The following is a 19,116-nucleotide window of genomic DNA, read 5'->3' as shown; positions in this document are numbered from 1 at the left end:
TTACCCACAGAGCCTCCTTCTAATGAAATCCTACCTGTGCTTTCCCTACTACAGGCTTGGGAATTTCCGTCTCTGTCTTTATTAACACATCCCCTCTCCCTCCCAACAGAAAATTTCCTCATCTCCTGCCGAGCATAAGCACCCCACCTCTGTGTTGTCCAAGCTGCAGTGGTTCTTTGCAGTTCCTGGACTCTTTGCTTCCTGGTCCTGCATCTAGTAGACGCTGAGACTAGGAACCCCAGTTTGGGGCGCCTGCGTCTTTAAGCCCACCCGCCACAGGTGCAAAGGATACCACCCTCCCGAGATCCAGAGCCACTCCCAAAGGTAGCCCACAGAAAGACAGCCTTACTTCCTCTGAGAGCTGGTAACAGTCAGCAGGACCCTGACCGCAGAGGAAGTGCAACCCATCTTCCTGTCCGGCCGTACTTAAGCTGCAAGCGGAGTGCGTCCCACATTTCGGTCCGGCCAGGCCTCGGAGCCTCCGCCTGACCGCTGAGCTGCCTGCACACGCAGGAGCTGGCAAGCTGCAGGCCCCGGCGGGCGGAAAGCCGCGTCCACTTGCCGGGACGCAAAATGAGACAAACAAGAAGGCAGTAGCTGTTCCTGGGAGGCGAAGGTCGACGACCAGGATTTGGAAAGGAAGGGAAAACTCAAAATTTTACCTTTCGCAGCGCGGCACTACAGAAACTGGAGAGAGCTGACTCTGGTAAGAATTCTCAGCTTTTCTTGGCTTCTGCCGGTTTTCCGAGGATCCCAAATGCGGGCTCCAGACTGAGTGGGGTTTTAAGTACAGGATGTAGCCCTGTCGCTACCAGAATTTGGTAAGGTTTTTCATTGTTTTTAATTTCAGCTCCCCCTGGGCTGTTAAAGGGAATAACTGATAGCAATGTACCGGAGGGGCCCTGGGAGTCCAGTCAACCCTGGGAGAGGCCTCTTCAAGGGTAGCTATGGGGGCGTTGGAGTTGGTGTGGTAGGACTTGGCAAAACCTTTCCCCGAGTGTCCTGATGAATGCGGGTGAGCCCATTTCTGGGCAGGTGTTTTGAAGATGAGCCCCTAGGAGGGTGTAGTGCGGGAGGCCCAGGTGTTGCAGGTTTCTGACTTTGGAGCTGTTGCAGCTGAAGGTAACTAACATAGCGGGCTTTCATTTGCGGTTCTCGTGGAAAGGCAATTCAGTAGAGGCTTAGTGCTCAGGTAACAGGATAGAAGGAGGTCGTAGAAGTCACGTCGCTATTTTAGTCTTTGGGTTTAGGCACCTCTTTGGTTTTTAATTTTTCATTACTTCTTACAATAAATCTTTCAATGAAGCTTTTTTGGCGTCTTGAAGCTTTTGGAGGCTTCTGTGTGCCAGTAGGTCTCCCATCCTGTTTGTTGATTTGGGAACACTTGCTTTCAGATGCACTTTTTAAAAGAATGATCTTGTCTAACTGGAAAGTTCCCCATGACGGCCTCGTAATTCTAGGTTGTCTCAGTAATATTTTGTCATTTTTGTAGTTGTCTCCAGCTGCCAGGACAGTTCTTAGACAGAAAATAAGCAGGTGTGCCGGGAGGAGGCGCGCTCAATTCTTTGAAACTTGAGAATCCCATGACTTTAGCTAAACCTTGGGTCTCTCAGAGACAAATTAATACCTAAGGGGGATGTGCCACTGGGTTGGGGCTTTTGTGGTGGTTTACAGTGTACCTTGTCGCCGGAAACTATTAAAAAATGATGAAAGAAGACAATTTAGCTGGTACAAACTTTAATACTTCATGAAGTGAACCGTCTCCTTTTGGAGAACTACCAAATGGAGCAGAAAGCAAGAAGCTTTTATGGGATAAAGAGTAAAGAACAAGGAAGAGACAGAAAACACCTGCCTGGCTGCAGCTCCGTAATCAACTTGGTTTGGGGTAAGAAGCCAGAGGTGGCTTGGTGTTTGGGGGTCGGCTGACTGGCGGTACTGCGTCTCTGGTCAAGCAAGGCATTTGAGTTTTTTAGGTATTAGGTTGTTGTCGCCGTGGCATCTCAGGCTGGAGCCACTCCATCGTGGGCCTAGAAATGTATTTCAGCAGTACTTTGTACATGTCCTAGGTGGGATATTTACAAACCCCTCACCAGACTGTGAGATTTTTGAAGGCAATATACTCCTGTTGGCCTGGCTAGTTAATATTTAAGTCAAGCTACTGATGCTCGCCTAGTCTTTCGCCTCTAACTCCAGCACTCCTCAAAGTGCGGTTCTTGAACTGACATCAGCATCAACTAGGTTCCTGTTAGAAACACAAATTATCAGGCTCCAACTCAGGTCTCTGAAACAAGAATCTCTAGGGGTGGGTCCCAGAATCTGCTTTTAACGAGTTGTCCTGTTATCCTCATGCGCCATAAAGTCTGGGAAACGCCTTTCGAGACCTCATGAGTTTATCCCTCTTCTGGTTTTGCAAAAAAGCAAAAGTAATCACCTCAACCCCCTTTGTAATTCGTTGCATTTACTCGAAGGGCTGCTTGTTACTACAGGAGTATCAACAGGTGATGTGGGGAGGGCTACAATTGGAGGACCAATAGAAACACATGTTTGCCCAGCCAAGTTCCACCGAGCAGGAAAGGAATGGGGGAGCCGACTGTTGGCTGTCCTCAGCGGCAGAGGAAACTCGCTTTGTCAGTTCCCATCATGGCATTTGTTGACATCATATGGATTCTGGACCCAATTTCAGTGTGAGGGTGGGGACGAGTTATTCATGCCAACAAGCAGTTCTCTGACACCAGCTAGAGGTCCTACACTTCAACTGAATTCTGACACTGTCCACCTGAAGAGAGCATCAGAGTCCACAGGTTTAGGGCTGCCAGACTCAGGACTATGACACCCATCCACCCCCCCCCATCTCCTCCACTTCAGGCACCAGTGGCAAACTGAGGTTGTTTTTCTGCACTTCTGACCTACTGCCTATAGACTGGGGGTTCCAGTGATGCCCTTGTCTTGGGTTCCATTAATTTGCAAGGGTGGAGTACAGACCTCAGAGAAATATTTTATTTACTAGTATGCCTGGTTTTTTATAAACAGATATAACTCAGGAACAGCCAGATGGAAGAGACACACATGGCAAGGTATGAGGAATGGGCAGAAGCTTCCATGCCCTCTCCAAACACACCACTCTCCCCAAATCTACAGTGTTTATCAAGGTGGAATCTCTTCAAACCCCATCCATTTGGTTTTTTTTATGAAGATTTCATGACATAGGTATGATTGATTAAATCATTGGCCAGCCGAGAATGAGTCCACCTTCAGCCTCTCTCCCTGGAGGTCAGTGGGTGAGACTGAAATTTCCCACCCTCTAGTCACAAGGTTGGTCGCCCTGACAACCAGCCCCCATCCTTAGGTGTTTTCCAAGTCACCATTAACGTAATAAAAGACACCTTTCTCACTCTCAGCACTTAGGAAATTCTGAGGGTGCTAGAAGCTTTATACCAGAAGCTGGGAAGATCAAAGATATGTTCTTAGAAGTTACACATATCACCAGTCGGCATGGACTAAAGGGTGGAAAGACTGACATGTCATTCAAAGGAGAGAAGAGACTAAGAGAAAATCCCATCCATATTCTCCCTGCAAGACCATCAGTGGGACAGACAGGGACTGAGCACCCTCACTCGGTCTTCCATGGCCCCATCCCAGCTCTCCAGGCACACAGTGGCTGCCCCTCAGCTTTCATAATTGGGTGAAACCACACAACACAGGGCTCGGAATCTGGCATCACAAGTGGCCACCAAATGGGCCAAGTGACACATGCAGAAATGCAGGGGGTTAACTTTGACCACTGGGAATCCACAGATGGGAAGGAGCTGGGTGAGTTAATCTCTTCTCCTGCTCTCTCCACTGACTACTCTCCATGGGGACAGTCCCTGCATCCCCATCCAGGGAAAGCCCCTCCCCAGCCGCCTGCAGTGTCCCTTGTCTGCATCTTGCGAGGCAGTAGCCAGCGTGGAAACATCACAGCACACTGCTTCCTGTCCTTCCTGCTTCCCTTCCTTTCTTCCTTACTTCACTTGCCTCTTTTAGCCTCAACCCCTTTTTTCTCACCCCACTGCCCAAAAGTTTGCACCTCCCCCATAAACTCCCATCACTTTGCCTCTGCCTCCAGCTCCGTTTCCTGGAGACCCTGAGCTCCATGCTGTCCTTTACATTCAGGACAGCAGATGCCAAATTTGAGTGTGTGTGTGTGTGTGTACACATTGTGTTTAAAATAGGGCCTTGGCATATTCTAGACAGAGACTGTGCCTTATTCGTCTTTGTCTTCCCACAGCTTAGTTCCGTGTCTGTCACAGGGCAGGTATTCATTAAACATGGAAAGAATGACAAATGGGTGAGTAATTGCCTGAATGAGGTTGATGATGATGAATGGAAGGAGGGGGTGGGAACTGCCTTAGAATGGATTAGAGACTGGATAAGCAGGAACTGGGACAAGAGGCCAAAGGCAGCTGGAGGAGAATATGGAAGCAACCAAAGTAGAGGGTGAAGAGCTCATTCCTTCTAAGTAGAAACAAAATATATGGGGACAAGTAAGAGAGGTCTGTGGCATCCTTCACCTTCTGGACTTGCACCCGTACCCACTGTAGAGGGACACTCCCGCCTGCCTACTCAGTGGTTACCTCCTGCCCCCTGGTGAATGGAGGTTGGAATTGTTTGGATCTTGTGAAGTCAGGGGTTTCTGGAGAGACAGGCCTCTCTTTAGTCCCCGAGGCTGACTCTGAGCCTTTGATGGAGTTCCTCTGCCCTGGCCTGTGATTAGGTTGGGACAGGCTTGCAGGGCTGCATTTCTAGGCAGTGAGATACAGGTGGCTCCTGGGAAAGCATCCCTCGTGCTTGCAAAGGGAGAAAAGGAAGAGACTGGGCTTTGGAAAGTGTTCCTGAGGCGGCCATGGTTGGGCTGTTATCCTGAGACCATGAAAGGGACTGTCTGAAGACACAGGCCACATGCTAAGGATGGCAGAGTAGATGATGGAACCTGAGTCTTCAAAGATGGTTCTGAGCTGCTGACGTAATCAACTCGACTCCCGAGCCAATCATGCAAGATGATGGGCAGGTTTTATAATTTAAGCCATTTCAGTTGGACCTTCTGTTACTTAGGCCCAAAATAATGCTAAGAAACACACCCACTGTCTGTTCCAACAATGTGCCAGGAAATCTGGGCAAGGCGAGGCATGCCTGGCATATTTGAAAGCTTGGGGCTTTGACCCCAAATTAACTGAGTGACTGTAGGTGTGTTAATCCCCGAATCCTACTTTTTTCACCTTAAATATGAGAATTATGGTATTAGAATCTACTCTACATTCTTTACTGTGTTACGAGAGCACATGAATTAATAAATGTTACTCTCACAGTAAACTTTAGGCAATATATTTTCAACAGCAGCTTGTGAGCCATTAATGGATTGTAAAGTTAAAAGATGATTGCAGTGAGCACTAAAAATTAAAAGGAACTAAAATGGAGCAGGAAACACTGCTGTGTACCGCACAGAGTAAGGGTGAGTGTAGTCTTCTGAAATGACGCGTGCGCGTTTGTGTGCACTGCTACCCGGGTGAAAGATGCTTTCTGCTTTAGGTCGCGCACAAAAGGTTTATGAAGCATGGATTAGAAAACACTCAACGCCTGAGATGGCCAGAGGACCCTGGGTCTCCCACCTACTCCCACCCCTGTCTGAGGAGCCAAACTTGGGGCCACTTGCCGCACACAGTAAAACCAATCTACTGACACCAGCTTGTGGTGACAGAGAGTGCAATGTTTATTGTAAGGCACCAGATCAGCAGCTAATTTTAAAAAACCCAGACCCTCCAATGGGTTTCAGGGAGGCATTTTTAAAGGCCAGGTGAGGGAGGGGAGTGGCAGCGTATGTGACCAGCTCATGCACAATTCTCTGGCTGATGGGGAGGGAACAGGGTGATGTCACACCGGTTAACATCATTCCTCAGGCACCAGTAGGTCTGGGGGTCATGTGCTCATGGTCATCGCACAGTTAATGTCTTCCATTTGGTGGGGATTGAAGTATCTGTAAGACAACTCAGAAAATGTGCATCAGATACTGGTATGTAGATGCTCTGGAGAGGAACTAAAGCAGGGGACCTAGCGGGGAGGGGTCTGTCCTGGGAAGGCCCCGCAGGGTCCTGCTCAGTTACAAATTTACTTTCCTATCACAACTCCAGAATGATTTCTAAAGAGAAATAAAAATTGATCCAAAAGGGAGGCCTAATGAGAAACATAATAGGGAGTAAGTGATGGTTTTAGGGCAGTATGATGGGGCAGTGTCCCCCTTCCTCTGCTTGTATCTAGCTACCTGCCTGCTCTAACAAGGTTACACATCAAGTCTGTGTAACAACATCAGATACATAAACAAGGCATGCAGTTAAAGATACTGTTAATAGCTCTACACTGTCTTTCAAATCCTACTTCAGAGGTGAAAACTACAGCAGAGGAGAGTGGAGCGTGAGAGGAAAGTTGCACCTAACGAGGGCTATAGAAAGATTCCGAAAATCGGTTTACCTTCTCAAAGGACATGCAGAGGAGGTGCCGCTGGTGAAGATCAAAATGCAAAGCTAGACAAATCGGTTTGCCATCCACATTCCTCAGAATTGATCATGAAAACTGAGAGTTCTGTAATATCTAGGAGTTGCTGTACTAAAAGAAAGTAAGGAATAAAGGGGAAGATGCTGACGTTAATGAGAAAGAATCAGCAAAAGGGAAATCTTCAGTTAATCAACCCACAATATATATAATTTTAATTGAAGCACAGCAGAATATTTCTTGAGCATCTTTTGTGTCAGGGCCCTGAAGAAGTGGCCAGAGAGATTAGGAAGAGATAAAAAGGAGGGCAGCGTACCCAGGAATCCCATGTTGGTTGGATAACGAGTTAGCATTTTATACACGACAAATCTAGGCAGAAGTGCAGAGGAACAACAGTGGGGCAATGGGATTTGCATTTGGTCACGGTCGGGGGTGTGGGGAAATGCAGTGATTCTGAAATGGAATCAGATGGGAGAGATGCGCCCCAAATCTGCTGTTAGGAGATTTACAAACAGATGGTTAATAACAAGCACACCTCAAAGCCGGTGGCAGAAAGTGACAACAGTGGTGACCTAAGAAAGTGACACATGAACTGAGTTTCTTGAACAGTTAGGCAAGCTGCTTAGATTTGGGGAAAGCACCAAGAGAGATAGAAATGAAGGGATTCTCCTTTCCACCCTCCTGGGAGACTTCACCTTGGAAAGGGTGGCATTACTGTTGCCTTTTTGGATGGAAAAAAACCAAAGGATCCTATTGGGCTGGAATGACTCTGAGCTTGTACCCGAATGTGGACAGCCCATTTGCAGTCAGCTTGCTTACCCGATAATTTCCCCTTGGAAATTTGGCGCCCTACCCCCCAGAACCTCTCTGACTCATTTGTCCATTAGCTCCAGTTCCTCCCAAATGCCAGCTGAAAGCTTTTCTTTTTCTCTGTTACCCACACCCCTTAATTTGAGGCTTCATTGGCTTTTGCTTAGTATTAGTGATGGTTTCCTCGCTGGCAGTTGTGTGAAGTGTTTGGTGATGCTGTTTGGGGGAAGCTCGGGGAGTGGGGGAGGTGTTACCATCAGAACTCAGTGGCCTTTAAGTCTCGTTTAGTGCCAGTGCGCTGGGGGCGCACAGGGACTCGCGGGAGCGTTTCGTTTGTACGTACTAGGAACGCCCTGAGAGACCCGCCCCAGTGCACCATTCACAATAGAGCATGCCTTTTAAATTGCTTTCCATTTGGTTTGAAAGAATAGATTCCCACACAGTTTTTCAAATGCCTGGAAAACCCCTATCATTTTCCTGTCTTGACACCCTCTTCACACGCAGCCCACACAGTTCTCTGCTCTATGTGGGAGAGACAGAGGGATGGAGGGAGGGAGGGAGGGAGAGAGAGGTCACAGATGATGCTCTGTGCTCTCTGATGACCTTTCATTCTTAACTGTTCTGTATAAGGCATATTCCTTCTCTGGGCGGCGTAAAGAAATAAGGAGTGGGCAGAAGCTTTATTCTCCACTAGTGTCACCACCCACCTGGCCATATGACTGCATTACACAGTTGATTCCTTTTGTTTCCATGAAACACTTCTGACTATAAAAGGAATTGGAAAAGGAATACGTGCTCATTGTTGAAAACTTGGAGAGCACCAAACAGCATACAAGGGCAGAAAACAAGCCCAAAATAAACCACTTGGAATACGACTCCCAGAGCCAACTACTCTTAACGCTTCATGGTATTACAGATCAAGGGTTTATTTAATAATACACTGAATATTTATTGAGTGCTTACAATATGCCATGCATTACATCAGTTGCTTCAAATTCGGAGACGAACAAACAAGGTCCTTGCTTTTGGGGAAACATGCCAGTGTTAATGTCGGCCCTGCCTGAGACGTGACTGACCTTCTGCCCCCTGCACCACGTGCTCTACAGTCACAAAAGGCGCACTTCCTAGGGTCTCTCGGCTGGGTTAGCTGATCCCTTTCCTGACTTTACACAAGATCCTTCTTGGCTTACCAGGCAAGATGGTGGGCACCGTGCTTTGAAGTAGGGAAGCTGTACACGTGGGCTTGATGTGAAAGTCTGTTCTGCTGAACATCCGACCCACCACTGCTGCTTCTGGGGACTGACCAGGATATGTGGAGAAGCCCATGCTGACACACACAGAGGGATTTCTTTTGTCTCTACTGGTTTTTCTTTTCAGCAAGCGGGCTACTGGACTGGTCTTTAGGTTACTGTAAGCACCTCGGCCATGTCTGCATGTCTCTTCCTCCACTGATTTGCTTCTTCGTTTGTTTATTTATTCACTTCACAAACTTTTATCGAGTACCACTCACTGGCTAGACACCAGGATTGCGGCGATAAGAAACGGGAGAGACTGACTCTCTGGTCGAGGGGAGCTGCCCTCTAAACTCGGACCGTGCAGTGAGCAGAGTGCTCTGATGGGCTGATCACAGGACCAAAGGCTACTCACCCCACTTTACTGCAGTCTGGGGGCAGGTAGGTTAGGAAGTCTTTTCTGGAGAAGGGGAAGTCTGAGTTACACCTTGAAGTTTGAGCAGAAGAAGCAGATGAAGTTGGGGTAGCAATTCAAGCAGAAGGAGCATGTGCAGGTGCCAGGGAGCTTTAGAGAGGCCGGTGAGCTGGAGAGCGAGTCAGTCACTCACGGCGGCTGGCTCACTTTGCGGGGGTGTGTGGTGAGCGATGAAGCTGGACGAGTGGCACTGATACCAGGCTCTGAAGGGCTTGCTTCTGCTGCACTTGAAGGTTTAGATTTTGTCCTGAAGCTATCAAATAGCTATCAAAAGTTTTGTTTGTTTTGTTTTGTTTTGTTTTGTTTTCAAAGCAGGGCCAGAATCTATGCATAGTACAAAATGGACAAGGAAGAGAAAGGGTATGTAACAATCCAGGTGAGAGACAGAGGCCTAGCAGAGATGGAGAAAAGAGAAAAGAGTTGAGAGAGGTTAAGGAAGAAGAAGCAACAGAAGTTGACGGCCGGCTGGAGCTGGAGGGTGAGGGTTGGGGTGACTCCCTGGTTTCTGATTGGACACCCTGGTGGGTGGAGATGCCCTCCACTGAGAGAGGTGGTACGGGAGCAGAGAAGGGTAGCTGGATTAATCCAGGGTTGGAGTTTTTCTAGCAGAAGAATAAAAGGCCAAGACATGGAGAACATTGACTACTGGGCTGAGCAGCTTAGCAGTGAACCATGATTGGGGCCAGAATCTTTAGCCCAGCGACTATTATATCATAAAGGCCCCCGGCCAACCCCAGGGGCCCTCAGTGGTAGCACATTCTTCCTTTTTCTATTCCAGAAATGCAACCAGCTTTATTCCCTAGCTGATTTATTAGTTGGGGAAGCTCTTTTAAAAGATCTTCCTCTGTTAAGCTGCATGAAATTTTTTGGCACTGACTTACATTAGCTGACATCCTCCCCAGACTCTGTAAAGACAAAGTGCAGCTTCCTGGCCTCCTGATGTAAGTCGGGGCAGCCTTTGCTAAGGTGAAGGTGACTGTTAGCAAATCCAGAGGGAGGGTGGCTTTTAAAGGAGAAAGTAAGAACTAAGCTGAAAATAGGAGGTATAGCAGGTGGAAAGCTCTTTGTTTGAAAGAAAAGAAAAGCTCTGTAAATTCCCACATGTCCTCTGAAGGGTCAGGCTTTATAGCATCAGGAGAGACCTTACAAGTTTCTCATTTAAATTTTCATCCAAATGTCAGCATCTTGAGTGGTGGCCTTTGGCTGCATAATCCAAATCCCCTCTTGTCCGCCCCCTCCTTCTCCTTAACTGCAGTGGAAGCAAAAACGGCAACAGGAAAGGAACAGGGTCACCCTCTGATGGCCACGTTCAGATCTGGGGACTGAAATATAGAGAGGGAGTGAGGGGCGTGTTGGTTTACCACTGGAGATGTTGGAGGCTGGGGACACTTGGCAGCCCGGAGACACTGGGAATGTCAGGGGCGTGACTGGCCTTGGGGGGGGGGGGTGCGCACTCATGTGGCAATTGGTCATGGGTGGCAGGCTCAGTGTAGAAGCTGGCATAAAATTCTTTAAGGTCTCAGTGAATAAGGTGCTGAGGATATCTGCCCTGAAAGATCATGTATAGAAGTGACCAAAACCAACACGAACTAATGTTAAGTATATACCAGGAAGTAAGAAAAGGGTATGAAGAGGCAATTCACAGAAGGGAAAACCAAATGGCTAACAATTGCACACATGATATGAACAATTACACACATACTAATAATCACAGAAGTGCAGCTAAAAATGAGTCCCTTGAGATTGGCAAAAAAGGAAACTTAAATAACAAAGCATTGGCAAGGATGCAGGGGAACAGGAGTCCTCAGGAGTTGCTAATGGAAGTGCAGACTGTTGGAGCCGTTCTGGAAAGTGATTCGGCAGCACTTAGTGGAAATAAACATGAGAGCACTCCATGGCCGCTCATTGTTCTTGTCTACCTGTGCCCAGGAGAGATTCTTTCAAAGGTCCATGAGGAACGTCACCGGCGGTATCATCCTGGTGGTGGGAAGTGGGAGGCCAGCTAGGTGTCTGTCACCGGGGTGGGGCGGTGTAGGAGCAGTCTGGTAGAGGTACGCACTGCTCTCCTCTGCAGCACTTAGAAGCAAGAACTAGATGTGCTCTTGCAGCAGGGATAGATTTTTAAAAATAGTGCTGAGTGAGAAACCTAAGAAATGGAACAATACTGTATAAAATAGGAAACACATGCAGGCATATTAAATGCCCTCCATAGTTTGCAGAGATGCTATATTTATTTAGGAAATTGGATCAGTGGCTATAACAGAAGTACTCAAAATCATAATGGATTAAACTGGATAGATTTTTTTTCTCCTGTAAAAATTCAGGTAGGCAATCCAGAGGGGTATCATGATTCAACAGCATGAGGGACCCAGCTGTTCCTGGCATTTTGCTTTACCACCTTCAACTCATGACTTTTATGTCAGGGTCCTATGTAGCTACGTGATCTCCTAGTGCACGATCAGAATCTGCCCAGGGGGAAAAGGGAAGGGAAGAACACGTTTCTGCCCACAGGGCAACCTAGAAATTAACACCTCCCTTTTGCTCATATCCCACTGGCTAAAATTAAACAGCGTAGTCATGCCTAGCAGCCAGCTACAAAATCTGTTAGTGTGTAAGGCAGACAAGGAGCGGTGCTCACCGCCAGCATGTTCATATGCAAGTAACACACACACATTAGGGTGAGGGTCTGAGGGGGAAGGAGTGGGGATCAGGATGGAAGGGGGAGAATGACATTGATACAAAATAAGAAAGAGTCCTTTTGAGATTTGTGATAGTGTTATCAAGAAAGAGAGAAAGTGAAAAGAAAAGAAGGAAAGAGAAAGAAAGAAGAAAGGAAAGAAGGAAGGGTGGGTGTAGCTCAGTTGTAAAGTATATGCTTAGCATTCAGAAGTCCTGGGTTCAATCCCCAGTACCTCCATTAAAAAAAAAAAAAATGGAGGGAAGAAAGGAAAGAAAGATGGCAGAGGTTCCAATGACATGCGAGTTCTCAGGAGAGCAGTGTGGGGAAGAACACATGTAGGTGAGTGTGAGCTGTGCCAGGACTGGAGGGAAATTTTCCCAGGGGTCTCCTGAAACCACCAAAAAGAAGTCGAGTTAGCCTCTGATGTCATAGGTCAGCTTGGTTACTGGTTTCCATCTGGTTCACTAAGCTGATCACACAGAAATTCTAACTAACTGCTCAAGTGCACAGCCAATTACATGGGAAGCTCAAGGGCAGGGTTTCAAGCTGTCATGCTCTGGGGAGGAAAGAAAGAGGAGGATGAAGCAGGCTTACCAGTCTGAAGACTGTTGGAAAACGTTGACTTGGGTTCAGGGTTTAGCAAGTCTCATGTGACTTGCACAAAAGAGAACAAAGTTTCAATTATGATTATGCTGTAGTTAATTCTGAGTATCTTTAACTTACTGGCTAATATACATGTATTATGTGGTATTTCTCTTTCTGGTTTACTTCACTTAGAATGACGATCTCTAGGTCCATCCATGTTGCTGCAAATGGCATTGTTTTATTCTTTTTTATGGCTGAGTAGTATTGCATTGTATAAATACACCACAACTTATCCAGCCCTCTGTCGATGGACATTTAGGTTGCTTCCATGTCTTGGCTATTGTATATAATGCTGCTATGAACATTGGGGTGCTTGTATCTTTTCAAGTTAGAGTTCCCTCCGGATATATACCCAGAAGTGGGATTTCTGGATCATATGGTAATTTTATTTTTAGTTTTTTGAGGAATCTCCATACTGTTTTCCACAGTGGCTGCACCAAACTTCATTCCCACCAGCAGTGTAGGAGGGTTCCCTCTTCTCCACAGCCTCTCCAGCATTTGTCATTTGTGGACTTTTGAATGATGGCCATTCTGACTGGTGTGAGGTGATACCTCATTATAGTTTGGGTTTGCATCTCTCTGACAGTTAGCAATATTGAGCATTTTTTCATGTGCCTGTTGGCCATTTATACATGCATTATAGAAGTCAGTTACTTTGTAGTTAGTCAACTGCTGTCAGTATCCACGGTTGAATAGAAAGAAAATAGCTTAGAGGTGATTTTTGGTGCAAGCTCACATTCTTGCATTAGTACTTATAGATCTGCAGTCTTGGGAAGGTCATTTAACCTTTCCAAGCCTCCCTTTCCAAGTTGGTAAAATGAACGTAATGGTAGTCAGAGTTCTTAGGATACTGTAGATAACACACATAAAGTGTCTGCAATGCCTGTAGCAGAGATGTCCGTCAAATGTTAACATTATCCACGGAATATCAGGATAAGTCTTTCCCAATTTATCTTTAGTGGGTCACTTGGTTAATGAAGAAGTTTACTACAGTAAGTGCATGTATGCGGATGTAGAGAAAAAGCAAGAACATTAACACTGCTCAACATAGATTATTTACGTATAAAATTCTCATCTTTATTGTTGTTAATCCTTTTGGACCTACAGGTCAGTCATTTTGCCCATTGTTGAAACAGTTGATTCTGGGACACGTCTCCCACAAAAAGCATGGTGGGGACACATGAGATCAAGTGACATGATGAGAGGGCTTTCTTTTGACCAGAAATTGGGCAGCATTCACATCTTTGGTTATGACATTAAAAAAGAAATGCCACGAAGAACTTTTGAAACCGTTGAAGGGAGAACAGCCAATGGAACAAAGTCTTGAACTCGGAGAAATCTTAGCTGTCCATGAGAACAGCCGTGCTGTTTTCTGAGAACACACACAGAAGTAGGGCCACGTGCCAGGTCATTCAGAATCCGGCTTCACACTGAGGGGGAGCCAGAATGAAGCTTCACCTGGCTTAAGGACTGAATTAATCACCATGGAGCTCGGATTTCAAACACATTGGTGGAGGAATGAGCAATTTTCAGTGAATGACTTGCAGCATATACTTACATCCTAAACTGAAAGAAATCTAATAATAGCACAGAGACTCCCCCACTAGCTGGAGTTTTCATGAGATAATTACAGCCCTGGAGGGTTAAAGGTATCATTTTCGTTTCTTGCTGTGGAAGCCTATGAAACTGATTGTCTGTCCGTTCCCACCCACTGCTAAGTCTCTGGCTCCCAGACTTAGCAGGAGAGAAGGGAGAATATATTTGTGTGTAAAATCATGCCTATGTTTTATCTGCTTGTTATCACATCCCTTGTATTTTTTAAGGATAAGATAATAATTATAGAAATCAGAGAATCCATTTTCAAACTTTAAACTGAACCTCATTCATTTTAGCCCAGTAAGTTTTGAAGAAATCACACACAGAGCCACACATATATACTCCTAAAGGACGAAATATATAATTATCATTTTCTCAAAAAGAATCTTCATAGATTAATGGGATAAAAACTTCTCCAGCTCACTTCTAGGAAAAAGTTTACCTTTAGGTGAGTTTGTACATGTATGTAATGAAAATTCAAGTAGATTACTTCTCTTTTTGCCTTTGCTTTTAATTGCAACATTCCTTTTATACAGTGTCTTCTTAACATCTACTTCTTTGTCTCTCTTATAGAATCTCTTCTTGGTTCTTTAATCCTTAATTATCCTATTTTATATAATGTTTAATTTTATGAGATGCCTGGAATATTTCTGGAAAGCTAGATGTTTTCAGATCAGTTGAATAAACCCTCCTTTCCCTGAATGGAAGGAGATAAATTCCCTTAAATATTCCCTGGCCAGACTCAGAATTCTGCCACAATCTTTAGAACCTCTCTTGTTCTCTTTACATTAAAGTTGCTTCTTTCTCTGCAAGCTCCTTTGTCCCCTTAACCTTCACCATTCTGTCCCGGCTCAAGGAGTGGCTTTATTGTGTCTAGATTACACAGTCTGCACCCTGTCATCCTCTCCAGCCAATTTTCCCCTCCATTTAATCCCCAAAGTGATGCCAAGTTAACCGCCTTTACAGATAGCTCAAGGTCTCCGTGGTCACTCTCTGCTGTGGCTGAAAGCATGACACTGTGTCCACTCAGCCCCAAACTTTAATCATCAGTGAGCGACTGAGGCTCAAGCACCTTGTGACCAGCTCCCCAGACCCTTATGCCTAACCAGGGGACTAGGTTGTTATTTTCTGGAATAATCAAGACTTTTCCTTTTGAGATCAAGTAGAGATGATTGAGTTTTTACTCCCAAGGATTGTTTTCCTGTCCCACAAGTCTGACTCACAGGGCAAAGGCTCCAGGAGTTAGCACATTTATTCTTGGACAAGGGGACAACCCCCAACATCTCTGGTCTGTTTGGCGCGAAAAAGGGATTACAGACTCCCCCGAGGACCGATGAAGGAGAAGCATCTTCAGCTAGAGCTGGGCAAGGGCATCTCCGTGCAGCCCACGCCCTGCGCCTGGGGCTCCTGACGGGAACTTCCCTGGGGTCTGCACTAGCTTACCTCTGTGCCCTGGCCAGCTTGGGGTGACAGTCCTCAAGCCGACCTGGTTTGCTGTGCTCCTTGCTGGGTTGTGGCTTCCAACAACATGACTTTATTCTCTCAGAGTTCTGGAGTCTAGAAATCTGACATTCAGGCTCTCTGAGGCTTCAGAGGGGAATTTTTCCTTGATCTTTCTAGCTTCTGGCAGCTCTCAGCAGTCCTTGGCATTCCTTGGTTTGCAGACGCATCACTCCAGGCTCTGCCTTTGCCCAGCCAGCAGCCATCTTCTCCCTGAATGTTTCTGTCATTTCACATTGTTATCTCCCCTCTAAGGACACCGGTCATATTAGGTTTAGGGTCCATCCTACTCCAAGACGGCTTTATCTTGACTGCTTACCTCTGCAAAGATATATTTCCAAATAAAAGATCACATTCTGAAGAACTAGGGGTTAGGACTTTGGTGTATCTTTTCGGGGGGACATGACTCAACCTATAACATTTGGGATAAATTTGGCTTAATGCCTCCCAGATGCCTTTAGATCCTTGGGGAAAGCCCTTGTCCTTAAGGTACCTGCTGGGGTGGGATGGGGGATGTTGCGGGAAGCACACGCCCTCCCCTCCCAGCATCAGGAGGAAGAAATCCCCCGTTGCCCTTCTGAGTTCCTCCATGTCTGTCTGCCGGTTGGCACACCCCATCGCCAGAGCCCTGACAAAGGTGCCATCTGCATTTGTGGAGCGAGCAATCAGTTACATCTGCCCTGTGAAAATGCTCACAGATGTGGCAGGAACACGAATGACAGACATTTTCCACAAAAGTTTCTCTTCCTCAATCAAGCCAGGAACTATTTTCTAAAAGCACCACAGAGGCAGTGACTTCCCTGGTTATAAATCTCTGTAGGGAGTCAGATCCAGTGCCAACTTCCTCTACCCAGGTTTCCTCTGTTTGTCCCTCATAGAACTGGCCTCGAGGCAGGTGTCAAGGGAGAAGCTGGGAATGTGTTGGGATACAATGCAAGGTCATCCTTGGGACATGGATGGGGTGGGGAGACAGTGGAGGGCACCGGGGAGGCTCAGGTCTGCCCTTGACTTCCTAATGAGGAGCTAGTGGGCTGAGGGGTAGGCAGGCGAGAGTATTGGCAGCTGCTAGAGCGGTTGGACTCCTGCCCAGTCCCCCAGCTGCCACTGCTCTGCTCCCTGGTGGCAGCTGCCTTGGGTACTCCTTTGACGCAGCAAGGACACGTGCCCTGGGCTCCATGGGGCTGGCCCAGGACACAGCTATGAGAGGCACAGTGTGTCAGGAGGCCTGGCTCCCTTCTAGCCCCTCCACCCATTTCAGATCTCAGCCAATTCAGCAAAAACCTTCCTCTTTTTTGGCTTTTTCCTGCTTTTGATGCTAAGATTCAGACAGACCCAAAGTCAACCTGGGCCTTTTCGCTCCATCCTTAATGTCTCAAAAGAAATAAAAATCCAACAAGAAAGCCTCAAAAAACAGTGTTTCCTGAAATCTTAAATAAGGTGGCAAAATGGGTAACAGGAAATATTTGGTCATAAGATAATAAAATATCTAAAACTCAATCTTTTTTTTAATTATAGTCAGTTACAATGTGTCAATTTCTGGTGTACAGCACAATGTTTCAGTCATACATATACATACATATATTCCTTTTCATATTCTTTTTCATTATAGGTTACTACAAAATATTGAATACAGTTTCCTGTGCTATACAGAAGAAATTTGTTGTTTATCTATTTTATATATAGTAGTTAGTATCTGCAAATCCCAAACTCCCAATTTACCCCTTCCCACCTCCTTCCCGCCTCCCCGTAACCATAAGTTTGTTTATTAGGTCTGTGAGTCTGTTTCTGTAAAACCCAATCTTAAAGGTCCCCCCCCCCCCAACACGATTACCCCATGCTATCTCTCCTCTCTCTCCTCCTCCTCTAGGATTCTAGTCCAGTGTTTCTTCACATCTAAACTGATCTTGGCTCTGCCTTTCTTAATTCTTCTTCTGGGCCTTTTGTCTTTTTATCATCAAAGCAAATGCAGCAGGGCATCAGGAGCAAAAGGTCTTCCCATACAAGGCTGGCGGGGGAAATACTGAACCAGCAATGATTTGGGTCTATATCACACTCCCTCCAGAACCTGGAAATCTTTTATTCCTTAATACACTAAAAAGTGAATCTTTAACACTGAAATTCTAGGTACTAAGGTGGGGGAGGGGGCAGGGCCAGCAGTGCGGGGAGGGAGCAAGTGGAGAGTTTGGTAGAGAAGAGGGTTACCCGTCTCCTTCCAGGATAGCTGTGGTGCATGCGTGGCGATGGCTCTGCCCTTTATGGAAGTTTCTGCCCTAGCTCCCTGCCTTCCTCCACCCTGGACACAGGGCTGACTCCAAGCACCCAGCTTCAGGCTGGGCTGTGTGCCTGGAGAGACCCAAGCTGGCGTTAGCTGTAACTGCTGTGACGGCGCCATCAGGCTAGGCTGTCACCATAGGTCAACATCTCCCCCAAATATCCTATTTTAATTGTGTTTAATTTCAGTTGCAGGCGACACAAGTGAATCACTGAAAAGTTACACTTGTAGCTCATTGTTACAGCCCCGAGGGGGTAAATCCCCGAAAGCGAATTTTCTCTACTTACTTAGAAGTCAAATTGGCCACAGAATTTCAAGACAGTTCCACTTCTACGCGTCCTGCCATGAGTTTGCAAATCCTCAAATTGTTCAAAAGGCTCAGTGTCCTTGGTTCTGATTTTCTGCTTTGAGATAGTGGGCTGGGCTGGGGGTAAAAGGGGGGGTTAAGTGGGTGGGGAAGATGGGAGACAGGTTCGTAGTCGTGAGTACGGGGTGTCACCAGCCCCCAAACTCACCTCAGCACTGTGAAGTCTCAACTCAAAGCTGGAAGGGTTCACACCCAGGACACTGAGCCTTCCTCCGAGACATACTTACGAGTTTATACTTGACTAGCAAGCTTGGGAAAGGCAGCCTGGCCCTCCGGTGAGAGTATGGGGTCAGGGGAAACAGTTATAAAATGGGGCAAAGAATGCAGTTTGCCAGTGGTTCTTCCTATTCACAGAAGTTATTTCTATATCGTGCCCTTTTCTTTTCATCCTAACTCATTTCAGTTGGGAAAGCTTTTGTTCCTGTCTCAGTGATGAGATCTCACAGGAGGATCTTATCCTAAATTGCTGATTTGTGTTCACATCCATAACCTCCAGCCTCCTTCGTTTGTCTCCGAAAGGCTTTCCTGAAAGCAGATGTTAATACTGAGGTGAGCTGGCCAGCGACCAGTTAAAAGACCTTTCACGCCTAGATGGGCTAGTCAGCCAGAGAAGGGCTGGACAAGCAGTCCCTGGAGCTTAGAAGCAGTTACAGCTACAGATCTCTCCAGGCTGCGGCAACCATAGCCAGGGTCTCCTAGGCAGCCCTCTAGACACGCAGCCAAGGCCGCCCTGGCTCTGCGACGTCAGTGCGCCCATCACCGTGTCCCCCCGCGCTTTGGCTTTCCTAATAGCACTGGGGCTGGTCTGCCACCCTCAAGGCCAGTTAGTGCAGATCGAACCCTCGCTGGGTTTACCTCCAGACCCGCACTTGGAAGACCAGTAACTCTGAAGACAGAGAGTAAAGAGAGTATAACTGAAAACAAAAAACTTTTGCTCCAAATGCAACCTTTCTTGTATTTTTTTATAACCCATAAGATTGCCCAAATCATTCTTTTCACAGCCTGCTTAAAATATTA

General features: G+C 46.6%; 1 long non-coding RNA gene across 1 annotated transcript in view; it reads left to right on the top strand.

Annotated features, from left to right (window-relative positions):
* The first annotated feature begins 143 nt into the window (after nucleotides 1-143).
* The window catches only part of LOC123620041 (uncharacterized), a 98,589-nt gene continuing 79,616 nt past the window's right edge, over nucleotides 144-19,116 (top strand). The window contains exon 1 of the long non-coding RNA XR_006728749.2: nucleotides 144-706. This is a non-coding gene — a long non-coding RNA (uncharacterized LOC123620041). The remainder of the gene's footprint in view (nucleotides 707-19,116) is intronic.

This window comes from Camelus bactrianus, chromosome 3, assembly GCF_048773025.1.
Source record: "Camelus bactrianus isolate YW-2024 breed Bactrian camel chromosome 3, ASM4877302v1, whole genome shotgun sequence".
Taxonomy (NCBI): domain Eukaryota; kingdom Metazoa; phylum Chordata; class Mammalia; order Artiodactyla; family Camelidae; genus Camelus; species Camelus bactrianus.
The sequence above is the reverse complement of the archived record's forward strand: the minus strand, read 5'-3'. Positions and strand labels throughout refer to the sequence as shown.